The sequence below is a fragment of the Heterocephalus glaber genome, unplaced genomic scaffold, assembly GCF_053883595.1.
Source record: "Heterocephalus glaber isolate CG9 unplaced genomic scaffold, H.glaber_assembly_v1.0 deba00001729, whole genome shotgun sequence".
Lineage (NCBI taxonomy): Eukaryota > Metazoa > Chordata > Mammalia > Rodentia > Bathyergidae > Heterocephalus > Heterocephalus glaber.
The window spans coordinates 8,471,622-8,491,262 of record NW_028258440.1 but is presented as its reverse complement, the minus strand read 5'-3'; positions in this window follow the sequence as shown (position 1 = coordinate 8,491,262).

The following is a 19,641-nucleotide window of genomic DNA, read 5'->3' as shown; positions in this document are numbered from 1 at the left end:
CAAAATCTTTGCTGTTATTTGAGTAATTATTTCTGATTTCACTTTTCCCAGATCCTCTTTTGTTTCCAGTTGAGAGAGTCCAGGTGGTTGAGTATCAGAGTGTTCCATCTCGTTTCCCTTTGAGGTTGCTGTAGGTGATCTGGAAGTCTGTTTTTGAGGCTTGTTTATGTGTCTTCTCATTTCCATGGGGGGGTGCTTCTGGCGCCCATGGGGGCTCAACTTCTGTGCCCTAGGAGCCTGGGATAGAGGCGTGGAACTTCCTTCCGGGTGATGAGATTGGTTGAGCTTCACTGCCCTAGGAGCCTGGGATGGAGGCGGGAGCTTCCTTCCAAGTGCTGGGACTGGCTGAGCTTCACTGCCCTAGGATCCTGGGATGGAGGCGGGGGAGCTTACTTCCGGGTGCAGGGACTGGCTGAGCTTCACTGTCCTAGGAGCCTGGGATGGAGGTGGGGGAGCTTCCTTCCAGGTGCTGGGACTGGCTGAGTTTCACTCTTAATGGTAGTTTTGAATAAGCGTAATCTATGGTACATTATCATTATTTGCTCTCAGTATTAACAGAAAACCATGGCTTAGTTTGATAATTAGGTGAATATTAATATCCATTATAGATTTGTTACACTACACTGTGTTTTTTTACTGTGTGACACATTAAGTAAAAGTCAATCAAGCCAGTAGACTGGGAAATATTTTCTTTGTCCTCCAGAATGATGATTTAGTCCTAGTTATTTCACTTTGAATATCAGAGGATAGTGAATAAAACTTTATTTTTCATGTGTGCAGTTTGTAACTTCTATAATACTCTAAACCCCAGAGCTCTCCAAAGGTACTCAATAAATGTTAATTATTTGAGTGAAAACCAATACCTTTGTTGTGTCTATCTATGCTTTATTTATGTTACTAAGGAGATATCAGTCAAATTCAATCTAACTATGGTTTTCCTAGCATAGCAAGTCTGATTTTGGAAATGTCAGAAGAGAGATTTATGGTTTAAGATTAGTGAGATAATTTATCAGTGAAATGTGTCTTCACTTACTGACATTGGCACAGAAAGTTTGATGCATGTCAATAGTAGATGACTTATTCTCATTCTTAATACAAATAAGAAAGGTACATTGCTTTTTGCAAGTTTTATAATCTAGCCTGTTTAATTTGGAAAGGAAATATGAGTGAGATATAATTTCAAGCTACTCAGAAGATATAAAAGTTCAGGTTCAGAAAGTATACATTTTTTTTGTGGTACTGGGGATTTAACTTGGGTCCTTGTGCTTGTGAGGCAGGCGATGGAACCACTGAGCTAAATCCCTGGCCAGAAAGTATAGATTTTAATATCCACTAACTAAAATCAAGAAGTTAGTCACATATTTTCATAATTGGTTCAATGTGTAAATGCTAGTACAATCATGGTGAGTTTGCTTTTTCTAGTAGTCAGTAGTGGAGTCATATATTCCTTCAGTGTCATTATGTTTCTGTCTGATCTTTTGAAATAAAAATGCATTTGAAAATTTTATAGCTGAAAGCAAGAAGAGAGAATGGAATATAATATCAAAGCATTTAGATATATGCCTAAGAAACAAAAAATTTTTGCTCATATGTCTCAGATCTATAGTTCTTTCAATAACTAAAATTTACTAATTCAGCAATCACACTAGAATACAAGCTACTTTGCGTGTTCAGTAAAATGTACATGAAGTACATCAAGTTGAAAGAGGAAAATTCTGTCATATACTAGTCAACTCACCTTTCTAATGATATCACTTGAAAACTGTGAGCATAAGATTTAAATTAAGTGAATAAATTTTGCCTGTGCTTGAGCAGTTATGTAAAACTATGACCACAGCCAGCAATTCATTGACTATTAATAATCCACTAACTAGGCTGTCCTTTTAAGTAGCAAAATCTGACCTTTAAGTGGGTACTATACTTTTAAATTGTCTTATATTGTATTTTCATAACATTATTTTTCTTTCATAGCACATATAATCTTTCCTAGTTTTGAAAAGCACATATGCATTTTCTGGTATATAAGTATCAAACATTAAAAGTAGAAATATATACTTAATTTCAGTTACACAAACCAAAGAGATATAAAGAAGGATCTTGTTTGCTGGATTTATTATCTTTCCACTAAGCTCATTATGAAAGATTCCAGCAAAGGGCTGAGGTCTCAATTAATTTTAATGGGCATGACCAAAGTTTAATAGAGTGTGTATTTTAATTGCATTGAGATTAGGTTAAATTGTAGCCTAGTTTGCCATTGATAAAAATTAGATTTTGATCAAGAGGTATAAAATAGTTTTCTAAGAGAAATTGATAATTGGTCACCTATGTAAAAAGCACTTTTTCTTTAAAATATTCTTATGAATATATACTTCTTAATTAAAAGGAGAAAAACAGCTATAAATGAAACATCATGGAACCAGTTTATATGTCTAAAACCTGATACAGATATAACTGGTGATGGAGACCCATCTCCCATCACATTTTTTGTGAATAAATATGTAACTCATCCAAGGCTCAGAATGTTAGTGTCATGGATGTCAAGCAGTATAATTCAAAAGTGGCCTAAAATGTTTTTCTAGCCTTTGTTCATCAAAGTAATCAAATTTTTTTGACGTGTGTTTATTTTTCAAATTGCAATTGTTTAAAGTTATCTTTCATTTTAATCACCTTTCAGTTTTATTCAGGTACTTTTGTCCAGTTGCCAATAAGGTGAATTCAGGAATGAATAAATTCATCTTCAGTGCTATTAGGTATGCAAAAATGTCTAGCATTTTTAATATTTTGAAAACTCAACTTCCATGAATGATGGAAAAAAGAAAATAACCTACTCATGGGATGAATTTGGTCTCATCCTCAGTAGAAAAGCCCAGTAAGTCTCATATAATTATTTTCAGTAAAACAACATATATCTTTCTGAGAAAAAATTGAAAAATTCTATATTGTTAAGGATTGATGTAATTTAATATTAAAATTATTTATTAAATTTTTTAGTTAAGTAACAAACGTAATGTGCTTAGTTTAGAAGAGAGTGATAATGAAGTCAATTTTGTGTGCTTGTGTGCATGTGTGTGTGTGTGTGTGTTTGTGTGTGTTTGTGTGAAGCAAGAGTGATGGTCAATTTTATGTTTCAAATTGCCAATTGTACCATGCCCAATTATTTGATCAAACATTCTCTAGGGTTTTCCATGAAGACATTTTCATTTGGGATTAAGATTCGTAAACATTTGAGTTTAAAGTAAGTTATTTTCTATAATTTCGGTGCACTTAATCTCTTGCAGGCCTTAGGAGCAGAGACTGAGATTTCTTAAAGAAATTAAGGTTGTAGAGAAAAAGGAATCCTTGGAAACTATTATTTTGTGAAGGAAATTAATATAGCCATTATTGAAAATAGTATGGAATTTTATTTTTGAAATTAAAATAAAATTATCACATGATAAATATCTTAGTTACTTTCTTGTTACTGAGACATAATACCTGACACCCATTACCCTAAGGAAGAAAGATTTACTTTGGCTCACAGTTTATGCAATTGTTACTTTATAGTTGGCTGCTTCAAGGCACAGTAACATGGTAGAAATGCATAGCAGAGGAGAAACAGCTCATGTCATAGCAGGCCGGAGACAGGGAGATATACCCTCCCAGGCCACACCCCCAGTGACCCACCTCCACTGATGAGTGCCATGCCCCAGTGATCCAATCGGCTCTGCAAAACCCCATCTATGAGCACTTATGGCTTTCCAGGACATCTAGATATAAATTATAACAATACAGGAATCATAATACTTCATATTTACCAAAGGAAATAAAATCATTGTGTCAGCAATATATCTGTGACCACACATTTAATGCATCACTCCTCACAATAGCCAAGATATGAAATCACCTTAAGTATCCATCAACCAGTGAATGGATAAAGAAAATGTGGTATATATATATAAAAATTGAATACAATTCAGACTAACAATGATGGAATTCTGTCCTTTGTAACAAAATGGGTGAATATGGAGGAAATTGTGCTAAGTTAAAAGAGCCTGGTTCAGAAAGACGAATAGCACATGATCTTATTCACATTTAAATTATAAATCCATTTCTACAGAATTATAGAAAAGAAAATTGATAACCAGTAGCTGTGAAGAATAGGGTGGATGGACAGAAGTTGGTCAATGAGTATATGGATAGAACTATATGAGAGAAAATTTCTGATGTTCTGTTGTACAGTAGTGTGACAATAGTTAACAATAGCATATTGAATATTTCAAAATGTCAAGAAGTGAAGATTTTTAATGTTCCCTCATAAAGAAACAATACATGTTCAAGATGATGGATGTACTACTTACACTGATTTGATCATTACACATCGAATACATGTACTCTACAACTAAGTTCAAATATTATATAACAAATAATATTTCTTTAAAATTACTGAGTAGAAATCATATCTGAGTATCTACCCTGCTGAATTACATTTTGACTCAAGACTACAACATCAATACTTCCCTGAATTTTCAGTTTTCTGGTTTGCCCTGTGAATTTAAGGTACTCTATTCTCTGAAATCATGTGATCTTGTGAAATGATTTCTTAAAATAAGTCAAGCAAAATGGATAGGTGAATTAACATTTTAATTACAAATAAACACAGATAGACATAAATACATGTTTAGGTTTTATAGATGTAGAAGTAAATATATAAATGAATATATCTCATTGGTTTTATTTCTTCAGAGAATTTTGACTGCTCTATGGGTTATGTTTATTTTCTCATAGACATAAACCTTGTATAAATAGGCAATTGATCTAAAGGGATTGTGCTGTGAGTATAGATGTTGTGGTAAAAACCAACAATAATGGACATAAATTCTCCATGATTTTGTTCTCCCTACATAGGGTCTGGAATGGCAAAAAAGTAGAAAAAAATAATAAAAGATTTTGAAAGTAACCTGAAACTCTAATGTAAATGAGTCTTCTCTTAACATCATTTATTATCTAAAAAATCTTAATATTCTTAATATGTATGGGTGAGAATAGTAATTTAAATATTTTGGAAAATGTGTATATTTGTGTCTAAAATTCGCATACTTATGAAAAATTTTATCTTTATGTATTTTGACCACATGTTACAACTCCCACAATGCCATGGACTTATTTTGAATTAATATTTCTACTTAACTTCCTTTAGCAAACACAAATAATAATTAGTTCTGGGGGAATTTATATTCTAAGTCCAGACTTCTTCAGCTTGTGGCTTAGTTTGTGGAATATACTTGAATTATTGTGCAATAACTGTGACACCGTCAAATGTGTGTGTCCATAAGTTGTTGTGTGTATCTTTTTGGCACACAGGCTGAGCTTGGTAATGAGTATGGAATCAACACAGCTAGTTGTAAATGATGTATGAAATTAAAAAGCTTTGGCCAGTGCACTTAGAGAATGCAAAGTAGAGAAGAACTGCTGTGCATAACTGCTTTCTATTTTAGCTTCTCTATATCACTATATGTTGTTAACGAATGAAGAGAGGAAAATCAAGCAAATTTGAGAACCCTAAATTTTATAGTATTGTAGTTTTTCATAGTTTTAATTTAAAATATTGTATATAGAACATACATTATGAAGTTTAAAATAATAGCAAATACTGATGCCCAAATGTTTTGAAATAAAAGAGGGAAATAGAGTACACTGAGTTTTTGTCAGATGTGGTTAATTCCCTCTCACAGGGGTCTTTTGCACCATATATATATATATATATATATATATATATATATATATATATATATAAATGACCTGAATATTGTCTTTTGGTCAGTATATCTCCAATTATTTTCTCATCTTTAATTCCATTATCTCTCTGTATCTGATCAATACAAATGCAGAATATGGTTAACTCTATATCTTTTGATTCTGTAAATTGAATGAAATAAGCAGTACATTTGGAAGAAGAAAGTAAAAATGCTATTCTTTAAATCACTAATTTCCTTAGCCAAAAGTCACAACAGAATTTTTGAGCAAGTTTGCTTTTTGTTATCTCAGAATACTATAGGTATTCTGACTTTAAAATTTGAAGTCAGACTGCCAGTGTTTGAATTCTCATTCCAACACTTACTAACTATATGCCATTGAGAAAAGAATTTATATTTTGTGCTTGATTTCTTTATCCATAGAATTATAAGTATTATTAATTATAATTTTATTGCGAAGATTACTACTTTGATGGTAAAATAAATGATATATATGACATAGTTGGATAATAAAGAACTCAAAATAGTAGAAGGAATGATAGCCATCACTTCTACTAAAACTTTGTGATGTACCAGGGATAGCAAACAAAAAAGACACATAAAATGAGATATAAATTCTAAAATATTTACTTCACAGATTTTTAGTTCTACTTTATTTTTAAAAATTTTATTAGCATAAATTTGCAGTACGTAATGATTATATTCAGTTTGGAAAATTGGTACTTGTACATAACACATCTTAATTCTTTTATCTCCTTCATTCCCACTCTCTTTTTAAAATTTTTTGCCAGCATCCGATTCATTTGTTTATTTTATAAGCCTTTATCAAGTTAATTATTATACCTCCGAATTAACAGTCAGATGAACAGGCAAAAACCCATAAAAAACCATATAGGACAATTACACTAGATCGAGGTATACATTTAGATAACATTATCCATGTGCTGAATTACAATACTGTTTTTTCTCACAGTTTTCTTCCAATTATCTGAGTTTTATTTTGCACTTTACATATAAATTAGGCTTTTCATATAAGAGAAGCCATGGGATATTCAAGCCTGTTTGTTTGTTATACTCCACGTAATATTATGGTCTCAATTTGCTTTCATTTTCCACAAATGAATTGGGTTTCTGCTTCTTTATGGGAGCATATTACTCCATTGTGTATAAATACCACATTTTCTTTATCCATTTATCTATTGATGAACATTTAAGATACTTCCAAGATTTAGTTGTTATGAGTTGTGTTTCTATAAACATAGGTGTGCATACAATGTGCTATGATGTCTTTAATTCTTTCAAGAATATATTTAGAAGGAGAATAGTTGTGTGAAATGGAATGTCTAGTTTCACCTTTTTGAAGAATCTCCATCCTGATTTCTAAAGTATTTTTACCAGTTTACTTTCTCCCCAACAGTGAAGGGGGGGTCCTTTTCCCCTGCAGTCTCTTCGTTGTTTGTTATTGGTTGGCTTCTTGATGGCAACCATTCTTTCTGTTGTTTTAATTTGTATTTCTTGAATGGCCAGCAATGTTGAAATTTTTTTCATATTTTTAGGGGGCACTTGTAATTCTTCAACTGAGTCATGTAAAGTGAGGGTATTTGGCTCCTCTGTCAAAGATGAGGTGGCTGAGTATGTCTGGAATTATTTCTGCATCTTCTAATCTGTTCCATTGATCCTCAGGTCTGTTCTTTTGCCAGTATTATAAAATGGAGCACTATACAGCCATAAAGAAAGATAAACTAGAGTCATTTATAGCTAAATGGATGCACCTTGAGACCATACTCTAAAGTGAATTAAATAGGACACACATGTGTAAATACCAAATTGTTTCTCTGGTGTGAGAAACAAAGTATAAGTGAGGACTAAAACATATAATAGATATTGTGAAACAGGAATAAAATTTTCAAAGGGGAAGGGGAACTAGAGAGGAGGTGGGGGAAAGGAAAGAAAGGAAAGAAAAATGAGAAAAGAAGGGAATAATGGAAACAAAGTTTCTGTAAACAGGGATGGTGGGAAGGGAGTGCAGGGGCATGGGAAAAAATATGAACTAAGATATATCATGTAAAAGTATATATTCCCTATGATGAGTGTATCATAATGTATATCTAAATTATACCAATAAACTATGAATAAAGAATGATTGATATCTAGACTATATAAAGAACTCAAAAAAACAGACCCCCAAATTTAAAGACCCAATCGAAAAATAGGCATTTGATATCAATCATTTTTTATGAGTAGCTTGCAAATCTTTTTTCCCATTCTCCACATTGTTGTCCCTTCAATCTGTTATTTCTTTTGTTGTACAGAAGCTTTTTAATTTGATGTGATCCCATTTGTTATTTTTTGCTATTAGTTCTTGTGCAACTGTGGTTTTGTTCATAAACTGTTTGCCTACCCCTATATATTCAAGAATTTACGTATTTTGTTTTCTAGAAGTTTAAGGGTTTATGTTTTAATATTTAGATCATTGATTTATTTTGATTTTAGTTTAATGCATGGTAAGAGAGATGTGTGTACATAGTATCAATCTTTGGCATGTGGATAGCCAGTGTACTCAGCATCTTTTGTTAAAGAGGCTAACTTTTCTGCAGAGAAAAGATTTGGCCGCTTTGTCAATGATAAGGCAGCTAAGTATAACTGGAGTTTGCTTCTTCATCCTCTATTCTATTACATTGACCCATAAGTCTGTTTTATTGAGGGTTTTTTGTTTTGTTTGTCTGTTTTTGCCAATACTGTGCTGATTTTTTCATTGTAACTTAGTAGTATCACTTGGAGTCTGGGATTATCATGCCTCTGGATTTGCTTTTGTTGTGCAGGATTGCTTTTTCTGTTCTAGATCTCTTCTGTTTACATATGAATGTTGGGATTGCTTTTTCTAGTTGTCAGAGGAATGCTGCTGGTGTTTTAAAGGGGATTGTGTTAAATCTGTATTACAGTTCTGGAAGTACAGCTATTTTGACCCTATTGCTTCTGACTATAATGGAACAGAGGATATCTTTTAATTTCTTTATATTTTCTTCAGTCTCCTTTTTCATAGTACTGTAGATTTCATTTTAAAGATCTTTCACTTCCTATGTTAGGTTAATTCCTAAATATTTCATTTTTCTTGATGCTGATGTGAAAGGTATGTTTCCCTAATTTCTCTATCAATAAATTTCCTATTGATGTACAGGAACACTTTATTTTTGAGTGTTGACATTGTTTCCTGCTACAATACTCAATTTAGTTATTAATTATGTGAGACTTGGTGGAGTTTTTGAGTCTTCTCTGTAGAAGAACAGATCATCTGCAAATAATGATAACTTACTTCTTCCTTTCCTATTCATATCACTTTTATGTATTTCACTTATTTGATTGCTCTGACTAATATTTTGAGGAATATATTGATCAGGAGTGGTGATAATGGACACTCTTGTCTTGTTCCCGATTTTACATGGAATGCTTTTGACTTCTGTCTTTAGTTTGATGTTGGCCATTGATTTGTCATAAGGTGGTTTATATCAGATTGAGATAAAGACCTTCTCTTTCTATTTTCTTCAGTTTTTTAAAATAATAAATGGATGTTGGATTTTCTCAAATACTTATTTTGAGATGAACATGTGATTTTTGACCTTGCTTCTGTTTATGTGATGTATTACATCAATTGATTTGCACTTGTTGAATCATTCTCTCAACCCTGGAATAAATTCCACTTGCTCATGATGAATGACATTTTTGATGATTTGTTGCATTCTATTTGCCAATATCCTGTTGAAAAATTTTGCATCTACTTTCCTTATAGAGATTGGCCTGTAATTCTCTCTCTCTCTCTCTCTCTCTCTCTCTCTCTCTCTCTCTCTCTCTCTCCCTCTCTCTCTCATTTTTAGTTGTTGTACTTTCTCTTTTCTGAATCAGAGTAGTCACTGATTCCACAAATTACTTTGGGAGTACTGCTTCCCTTTCAAATTAATTAAAGAGTTTGAGTAGTATTGATGTTAGATCTTCTCTAATGTTCTTGTAGAATTTGCCAGTGAATCTATCGAGAAGTGGAAATTTCTGGGTAATTTTTTTATTATGTCTTCAGTTTCATTGACTGATATTCGTTTATTCAGGACTTTGATATTTTTTGGCCCAGCTTTGATAGTTCATATGTATCTAGGAATCTATGCATTTCTTCCGAATTTTCTGTTTTATTAGAGTACAGATTCTCAAAGTAGTTACTAATGATCTTATGGATTTTGACAGAATCCATTGCAATTTCACCTTTTGCTTTTCTAGATTCATGAATTTTAATATTTTCTTTCTTTATTTTGATAAAATTGACTAGGATTTCTATTGTTTAATCTTTCAAAGAACAAATTCTTCAATTTATTGATTCTTTGTGTTGTTTTTCATTAATTTCTGCTCTGATCTTTATAATTTCATTCCTAGCTTTGACTTGGACTGTTCTTGATTTTTCAGGACATTAAGGTTATTAATTTGTACATTCTAGGGTATTTAGCTTCCTCATTATAGCTATAGATTTTTATCTGATTGTTCATCTTCATTAGTATTTGTTTTATTAAGTTGTGTGTACTGGTATTTGGTGCATATATGTTTATACTTGTTATCTCTTCCTTTGCAATTGTTCTCTTAACCAATATGTAGTGAATGTCTCTATATCTCGTGGTCAGGCTTGGTTTGATATCCATTTAAAAAAATTTAGATAGCTATTCTTGTGTTTTTCCTAGGTTCCCATTGCATGGAATATTGTTTTCCAGCCCTAGAGTTTTTCAAACTGTCATTTTTTTAATTAAATGTGTTCCTTCTGTTCTTCATGTATTTGGGGTTTTTTATCCATTCTGCTAATCTGTGATTTTTGATTGGAGTATTAAAATCATTCGCTGCATAATTACTGAGAAATGTGACCTTATTCTTGTCATTGCAGTATTTTTTTCTGTTGATTTCCTTATTTTTTCCTTTTGTTTAGCTGCTCATCCCTCCAGAAATGTTCATTATTTTTGACACATTTACATTGTTGGCTTCATTGTCTCTTTCCAGGATATCCTACAGAATCTTTTGTAATTCTGGTTTGGTGATTATGAATTTCTTGACCTGCTCCTTGTCATGGAAATACCTTATTTCTCCATCAAATTTGAAGCAAAGATTCCCAGGATACATAAATCAGGTTTGGAAGTTGTTAACTTTAGGGCTTGAGAGACTTTGCTTGAAGCCCTCCTGGCCTTTAAAATTTGTGTAGAGAAGTCTACTGTAATTCTAATGGGTTTAGCTTTATATGTTATTCATTACCTTTCTCTAACAGCTTTCAGATTTTGTCACTGTAATGGTCTTCTTTTACTTTGGGTATAATGTGGTGCAGAAATGTTCTCTTTTGGTTGTGTCTATTTATGGTTCTGTATACCTCACTTATTTCTTTCCCTATATTTGGGAAGTTTTCTGCAATTAATTCTCTTAACAATAGCTTTTAATGCAATTTGCATTGTCTTATGATTTTTCCTTTATTACAATTACTCTTAGGTTGTCATTCTTTGCATCATCTAGCAGCTGTTGGACCCATTTTCATGTTTTCTTATTGATTTTTAAGGTGTTGTTGAGTAATTGGTCTTTGAAGACATCATTATCTTCTAATTCTGAAATTCAGTCCTCACATTTATCACTTCCACTATTCATACCTTCAATATGATCTTTAATTGGGATTTCTGATTGAAACCCTTTCATAGACTCCACTTTTTTTGATAAGCTGATCGTTCATGTTTTGTCTTCTTTTGTTTAGCTTATCTAGCTTTTCATTAGTGTCTTCTGAAAGCTCTTGCATCATTTGAGTTATTAATTCTGTTATCTATTTTTAGTTATTTTTCTGCAATCATGCTGAATACATCTTTGATCTGTTTTGTCATCTCCTTCGTTTTCCTTTTTAGTAATTTAGATATATGGCTTATGCTAGTTTACCCTTCAATTTCCTCTGGATTGGTTTTGGGAGAGTTTGGAGTTTGGGTAGGCATTTTGTTATCTTCTCATGTTTCTGTTTTTGTTTGTTGGTTTGTTTTGTGTTGATGTTTGTGGATACTTATCCGGTAAAAACTTTATTTGTAGTATACCATATTTCCCCCAAAATAAGACTTAACTGGAAAAGAAGCCCTAGCATGATTTTTAGCATGCTTAATATAAGACCTGCACCAAAAATAAACTTCCAGTTAAGGTTATGAGCCAGACAGACACATTTAGTATGGACAGTGTAATATATGATGTGTGAATTGAATTATATAATATAATGTTTAATTAAATATTAATACATAACAATAAGGACATTAATATTTACAATGAGTGATAATATACATTATAATTAAGTATTTGTAAATACCCAAGTGGGTGCCTTTGGACAGAGATAAATACCTTTTTAAAAGGATGAACTCAGGACTTATTGCTGAATGACAAATCAGAGTACAGACCCAATGGATGAATTCATGCACACTTGATAATGAGTGGACATGCTAGTGTCTAATATGAATCTTCATAATTCAGTATGTTGTGTGTTGTACTTAATGCACTTTATGTTAATTAAAAAATGTTTTCTGAATTTTGTTTCCTGCAGATTTTTGTCACTCTTGTGTTGACCATAATTCTTAACTATCATCATTTTCATTGCCACTGCTATCTTGTAAGTCTTCAATTAACACTTGATTTAATGGAAACTTTGTGAAGTCTCACCTGCAAGAGTTCCTGACTTCGGTAAAGAATTCATGAGATAAAACCACTAACAGCTATATTGCTAATCAATTAGAAGCAGGCTGCATGAACAAGTAGTGGTCATTTAAGGAGAGCTTTATTGGCCAACCTAAAATATTGGGGTCAATGTTTCTATGGGAAACAGAGTCATAAGAAATTCAGGGTGGAATTTGATATTTGTGGAGTTATGATAATGTTCTACCAGAAGATGACATGACTGTATTTGAATAAATGTTGTGTGCATGAATAAATGTAGATTGTTATACATGAAAAAGAAAACATTCCCTAAAAATAAACCCTAATGCATCTTTTGGAGAAAAAATTAGTAAAAGTCTCAGTCCTATTTTCAGGAAAATGTAGTAGAGATATCTTTAGCTTCTTTACAGTGATGTAGTTTGTGTGTGGCTAACGATAGTCTATTACCTCTGCCCTAAAACTCAAGCACCTTGGTTAATTTGGGAGAAGAGGGTGCAGGATACTTAGCCCAACAACAAGTTCTCTGGAAATGTGCTCTAGTAGTGTTAATGTTCCAAAAGTAATCACACAGCAACAACTGTGTCACCCTATAATATCAAGCAAATCATCTACAGTAGCATCATCCAAAATAAATTGGATATTAACATACCAGAAGTACCAACTAGGTACCACATTTAACCCCAGAGCAAAAACATATAATTATGATATAAACATTAGGACAATCCAGGCATTGACTTACAGTAATATGTACTAAATATATGAAATACTAAACAGCTATATCTCTGCCAATGAGAAAAAAGTATTCTACAGTAATGCTACAGAGTTAACTATCAAAGGATTAACAAAGTTTACTGTTTATACTAATAAAGATACAGGGTTTGGAAACTGAGGAATCCAAGAGAAAATTTTGAAACCTCGAATTATGATATGAGAAGGAAGAGAGAGAAGATGTACAAAGGATCCTTTTACGAAGTAGAAGGATCTTTATTGAATTAGGTAGAAGTTAGAGAAAACATTGATAAGAAATACAAGATAAAAGAAAAAGAGAGAGAAATGAAGTAAACTATATAGAGTAAAACTTAGAGAGACAAAATTAAAGGCATAGAAATTAAAAGGGAGAAGAAGAAAGAAAAGGAAGAAAAAAGAATTAAGAAGAGATTTGAAACAAAGAACAAGGACAAAGGAAAATTTCCCACCCTCCAATAATAAACTAGTAAGAAAAAAGAAGGAAAGGAAAGAAGAAGCAAACTTTTTTTTAAAGCAAAAACAAAACAAAACAAAAGCAATCTAAATAAACAAACACTGGAAATCAGTGCACATATTCACAAAATACAGATGCAGAAACAACAACAACAGCAACAACAACAACAAAAAACTCAAAAAGACAAAAAAAAAAAAAAACCCCAAAAACATAACCAAAAAGGAAAAAAATCACAAAACAAAACAAAAAGAAATTCCTCTGTGATTTCAAACATGTGGTTTTATTCTAGGAAGTACATTTAGAGGGCAATTTCCACATCAACATGTAACTCTCCTCAGAGTGGAAGATAAAGATGGGAGTCAGGACCTAGATCCCTGCTGGATGCTGATACCAGGTAGCAACAGGACAAGGATGAGGTCTGCCACATGGGCCCCAAAGCACTACAGGCCAATCCAGGGACCCTGTGGTCAACAAGGCAAAAGCATCTTAGTTTACACTTTAAAAGTTATTTTAATGCAATATTTTAATTTAATATTTTAGGCATATATGGCACTGGTTTTAGCAGTCATGTCCCCCTCTTTAACAGTTTTCTAGTAGTTGCAAAAACAAAACAAAACAAAACAAAAAAATGTAGAGCAATTCAGGCTGATCCTGGCCTCTGGCTGTGGATGTCGGTCCTGTTTTCATTAGTTTAAACCTCTCAGGGGCTCTCTTAGCAGCCAAGTTTCGGCTTCCTGACCACAACTGTCCCCCATGGCTGTCTCTTACCCGGTCACTCTGGGGATGTAACACTGACAGCCTAGAATTAATGTTGTCTCCAGCTGCTCTGAGTCCTGGGTTGAAATAATTAACCCTTCCCCAGAATGGCATCTGATCAAGCACTATGTCCAGGGCATATGGTGTGTCCTTGGACTGGAGTCCCTCACTAGCTCTTGCTTGTCAAAGGAGTCTCATGGGGGAAGAATCTTACTCTTTCCCTGCAGTTTACAAGTACCATCAGTCCATTCCACCCCTATAATTTTTCCTGAAATCCTCTGGTGTCTCTAGCTTTCACTTTGTCTATGGATTTGGTCTCCCTTCCTCATGAACCACAAGCCAGGAACCAGGGAGAAAGTGCAGATTGTCCCTTCTCTTCTCTGTTTTGTGTTCTGCTTCTTCAATTTCTCTGTACATTTTAAATTTTCTGTCAGATTCTTTCTGATTCTGAGGATCTACTTCTCCTTTTTTATTCTTCTCCAAGTTTTTGTTTTCTACTGCTTTGATTAAAAATATTGGAGATGCTGAGCTGTTGTTGCTTACCACTCTGATTTTCTGGGAAATAATTTCTACTTTAATAATCTATACAGTTAAATCAAGTATGTGAATCAAAGGTTCATCACATTTGTTATTTTATTTTGTGTCTGAATTAGGTAGAATGCAATTATAACTTAAATTGGGCTATGGGTTTAACTCTTTTTAAATTTTTGAATATATTAAATTGATTCAAATGTATATGATAGAAATTGAGATTAGATATGGCTGAAACATAATTGCAAATTCAATGGAGTAGGACAAATTCAAGATTCATAAAATTCTTCAAGTTCAAAATTAAAATGTACATTTTGTAAACTTCGATGTGTTCCATTTCCTAGAGTATATATTAAACTGTTAAACTTATTATCTAGAGAGAATTCCCATAATAAAAGCATACTTATTATACAATAAGAAATTTATAGATTAGTAAAGACAAAATGGCATTCAAAAAATAGAATGAAATAAAAGGAACATATGCTCCTCTTGACTAGCCAGATATTTTAGATCAGTCTTTCTTAACTATGATGAAGACACGTAACATCTACAATAAATATCATGTTTCACAGGCTCATAATTTCTCTAAATTTTCTGATATTACAATACTTTCGGCAAAATGAAAAATAGTTCCTTTGCAAATACATACAATGATGCATTTTATAGGCTGCCAAAGTGCTTCATTTTCTTTCATAGATGCAAAGATGTTAATCATACTCTGAAAAAGATGTAAATGTTTTTTTTTTTTTTTTGCTTAAATTCTTTTATTGGTACATTTTAGCTATACAATACATTTACATTTATCATTGGGTGCTTGTAACTGTACATGATGTATCTTGGTTCTTATTTTTCCCTATTACCTGTGCACCCTTCACCCCTCCATCCTTCCCTATTTACATACTTTGTTTCCATTTTTTTTCTTTTCTCATAATTTTTCTTTTCCATTCTTCCTTTCCCCATCTCCTCCCACCACCCCTACCCCTTTGGACCTTTTCCTGTTTCAAAGTATCAATTATTAGTTATTAATCCTTTTAGTCCTTATTTACACTCTCAATTTCTCACACTAGAGAAACTATTTGGTATTTACACATGCGTGTCTTATTTATTTCACTTAAGAGTATGGGCTCAATATGCAAGATGCAAATGTTGAGTTAGGAGAATATATAAAGAACTAGAGAAAGGGTGTCTTAACAAACACAGATCATTATTAAATGAGAAGACCATTTTTACCCGAGAACTTGAAGGAATACCCATATAAAATATCACAGAGCTTTGGTACAAACCTTCCAAAATTATCTCCACAAAATAAATGAAGCAATATCTAATCTTCTGTTAAAAATTTTATTAGTGTATGTTTGCAATACACATTAAATACATTCGTTGTGGGAAATTGGTACCTATTGCATTTTGATCTTTTTTAGTTCTTCTCTCCCTCCTCACCCTCCTGTCTCTAACTTTGTTAAAATTATATCATGCAAGTTAATCATAATTCAAATTACTGCCTATATAGATTATTTATAATTTTACTACTACATGTAATGTTTATATTAACATGATTAAGTCATTTCTACATTTTGGATCAGTTTCCTTGTAATAGATTTCCAAAAGCAAATGAATGAATATAGGTTCTGAATTCCTAAAAAACTTATTTGAAAATTACTTAAGACATCTTTCTCTATGCTCATATCATCACCAATATTGAAAATATCTTTCTAAATCTCAATAAAAATACATGGTAGATTTAAGACTCAGCATTTTTATGACACCTGAAGTGTCTAATTCTAAGAGTTCAAGAAAAATACTTAGGTATCCTTATAAAATGTTACATATATTATGACTCTTTGGCTGCAGTTTATCAGCTTGAATTAGTGTAAGCAAGAAAAAAATACCACAAGTTATTGTAAATAACCTGAATTTCTCAGGAAACCCAAGAAGGAAATCATGAAGCCAAAGGAACCAAGGATGCTTGAAGGCTTTCATTTGCATTTTTGTATAAGTGATTCTGTTTTATAATTTTTTCCCCCAAAACAAATTTCTTTGCCTCATCATTCCACATAACAGTGTTTACATTTTGGAGATACAACAATCTAAATACAACCTTATGTCATTTCTTTCATTTGCAGTTACAATTTCCAGAGAAAGGTGAATGGTTTGTGCAGGTTACATCAGGTGTCCATTCATCACCCATTCAACTGTGGCTGTGGTGGTATCACATTAGAAAATCTGTCAAAATCTTGACACTCTAAAAATAATAGTCCCAGAAAATTGCTACCAGACCACATAATTCAGTAGTTTTCCGATGTGAAAAATTCAATGATGAGAATCCTAGTAGCATTATATGTATCATTTGTCCTTAAAACCTTTCCTTTTACTGAAAAATCCAGTATTTCTTGATTAGCAAAGATTAGGTGAATTTTGTCATGAGTATAAAATTTGTCATAGTGGTGAGTCCTTATTTTCCCAACTCTCTTGAGCATGATGTGGCTATCACTTCCAGAAATTATGTATTCAAGCATCAAATTAAATCTGTCTGCTGTGTTTCAAACTTTATATTTCACAATGAAATAATAAGATATTATACTTTTGAAATAATTCATAGAAAAAATTTTAGAACTAAAATGTAGCATGGATGTATATTTGTGATAGCCAGTTTTTCATCAGTATAATGAACTATATGAGATATTAAGTTATAAGGACAAAGGGTATATTTTGACTCCCAGGTTTGGAAGTTCTACTCTGTAGTCATTTGACCCTGCTGAATTGGGCTTGTGCCGTTGCAGCACATCACAATAGGAGCATGTGTGACAGCAAAATTACTCACTTCATGGCTATGCCATGAAAGAAATATAAAGGGCCTGGGGATGTGCATTTCACTTTGAAAGCATGTCCCTAATGACCCAAAGACCTCCCATAAGTTGCACTTCTTCCCAGTTCTCCCATTTGTGAATCAAGTCTTTAATACATGCACTGTGAAGGGATATTCAGCATTTAAACTATAGGAATCTTTGTAGAAAATATTGAAATATAATCTTATAATTTTTAATATGAAAAGATTTAGTCCTGTCCTTTTAGTTTCACTTCTGCTCTTATTCAGGCTCCTCTACAACCAAACCTTATTTTACAGAAAGAAAACTAAGATAGAAAGATACTAATGACAACCAGGAATGGTGACACAAGCCTGTAATCCCAGCACTTGGAAGGCTGAGACAGGAGGATTGCTGTGATTTTGAGGCCAGCTTGAGCTACATAATGAATTCAAGGCCAGCCTGAACTACATACCAAGACACTGTCTCAAGAAATCCCCCCCCCCAAAGACACTAACGATTTACTCAAAAATACACATATGTTTAGAAGCTGTTAGGACTAGAACTTTGTTATTTAATATTATGTCTCTGTATTCTCCAACATGTCATAAATTTTTTTCTGATCCCTATTTTGAGAAAGTACCTTTTGGATGCCTAACATATTTTAATTAAAATTTTAAGTAATTTAATGGAGGCATATACACAGAATTCATAGTTACAGATCACTATCCAGTAAAAAGAAAATATCTGATTACATCATATAATGATGAATGATGAGAATCCTAAATATTTCCTCCATTTGGTTTTCAGAACTCTTGTAACTGGCCCTTCACTTTACTATACTTTCATTATAAACTAAGTACACAAGACTTTCATATTAGATCAAAAAGTTCAGATGACAAAAGGAGAATGATAGTAAAGAAATGATAAACGATAAATAATTGAGATAGATATATTCAATTATTTTTAAACATTACACAATATATACGTGTACCGTGTATTGAAATAAAGCATGCATTATACCATTATTATATATATTTTTGTTTTTATATATCAGTTAAAATAAAATATGCTAAATGCTTTCTTCTTGAAAAACAGCATCTCATTCCTGGAAAACACATTCACCTATCTTTGAACTATGATATTGTTCTAATCTAATTTTAAGTATTTGCATGGATTGAATCTGAAAATGAACTCACAAGAAATGGAAAAGAAAAATAAGGAAACAGATATAATTTGCAATTGGACATATTTTGAACATGGGAAGATGAAAATGGCATGCCTGACCTTAAAATGCAATGGTCCTTTTTATAGATCATTCTGTTTGTTTTAAGAATGTCAATCAAGTATCTCATGAATATATTTCAGCAGCTGTAAAATTTGATTAAAATTTAATGTAGCCTTACTTCTTCCCTAAGTCTGAGTGAATTTAGATGGTCAACTATCTGTGAAATTATGGCTTTACTTGTTAATTGTTCATTATCTTTATAAGAAGGGAAGTTACTTTTACTTTGTTCTAAAAACTGATGAATATTATATTAACTTGATCAGTATTTTATTACTCACATATTCTTAACACAGTATCTAATAAGAAAACAGCTATTAGTGGTAAGTACATTTTCTTCAGAAAGGTCAAAGTGTACACTCACACACAAAAGCACAAGCATGTACCTACAGAGACTTCTGAAAATTCATTGTTTCCGGAGTACCCTTATCTAAAATATGACTAAGAACAATCCTTGCTTATTGAATAAGATATTTTAAAAATTAATCAATATTTGTGACTTCTGCGACAGTGAAATTTAAAAAATTTCTCTGTGACATTATTACGAGAATGTAAGGAAAGAAAGCCACAGGGCAGTTAACTAATCATGGACATGAAATAGCTATCTTCTCACATTGGGTAGTAAATAGAGAGGAAATGTATCAT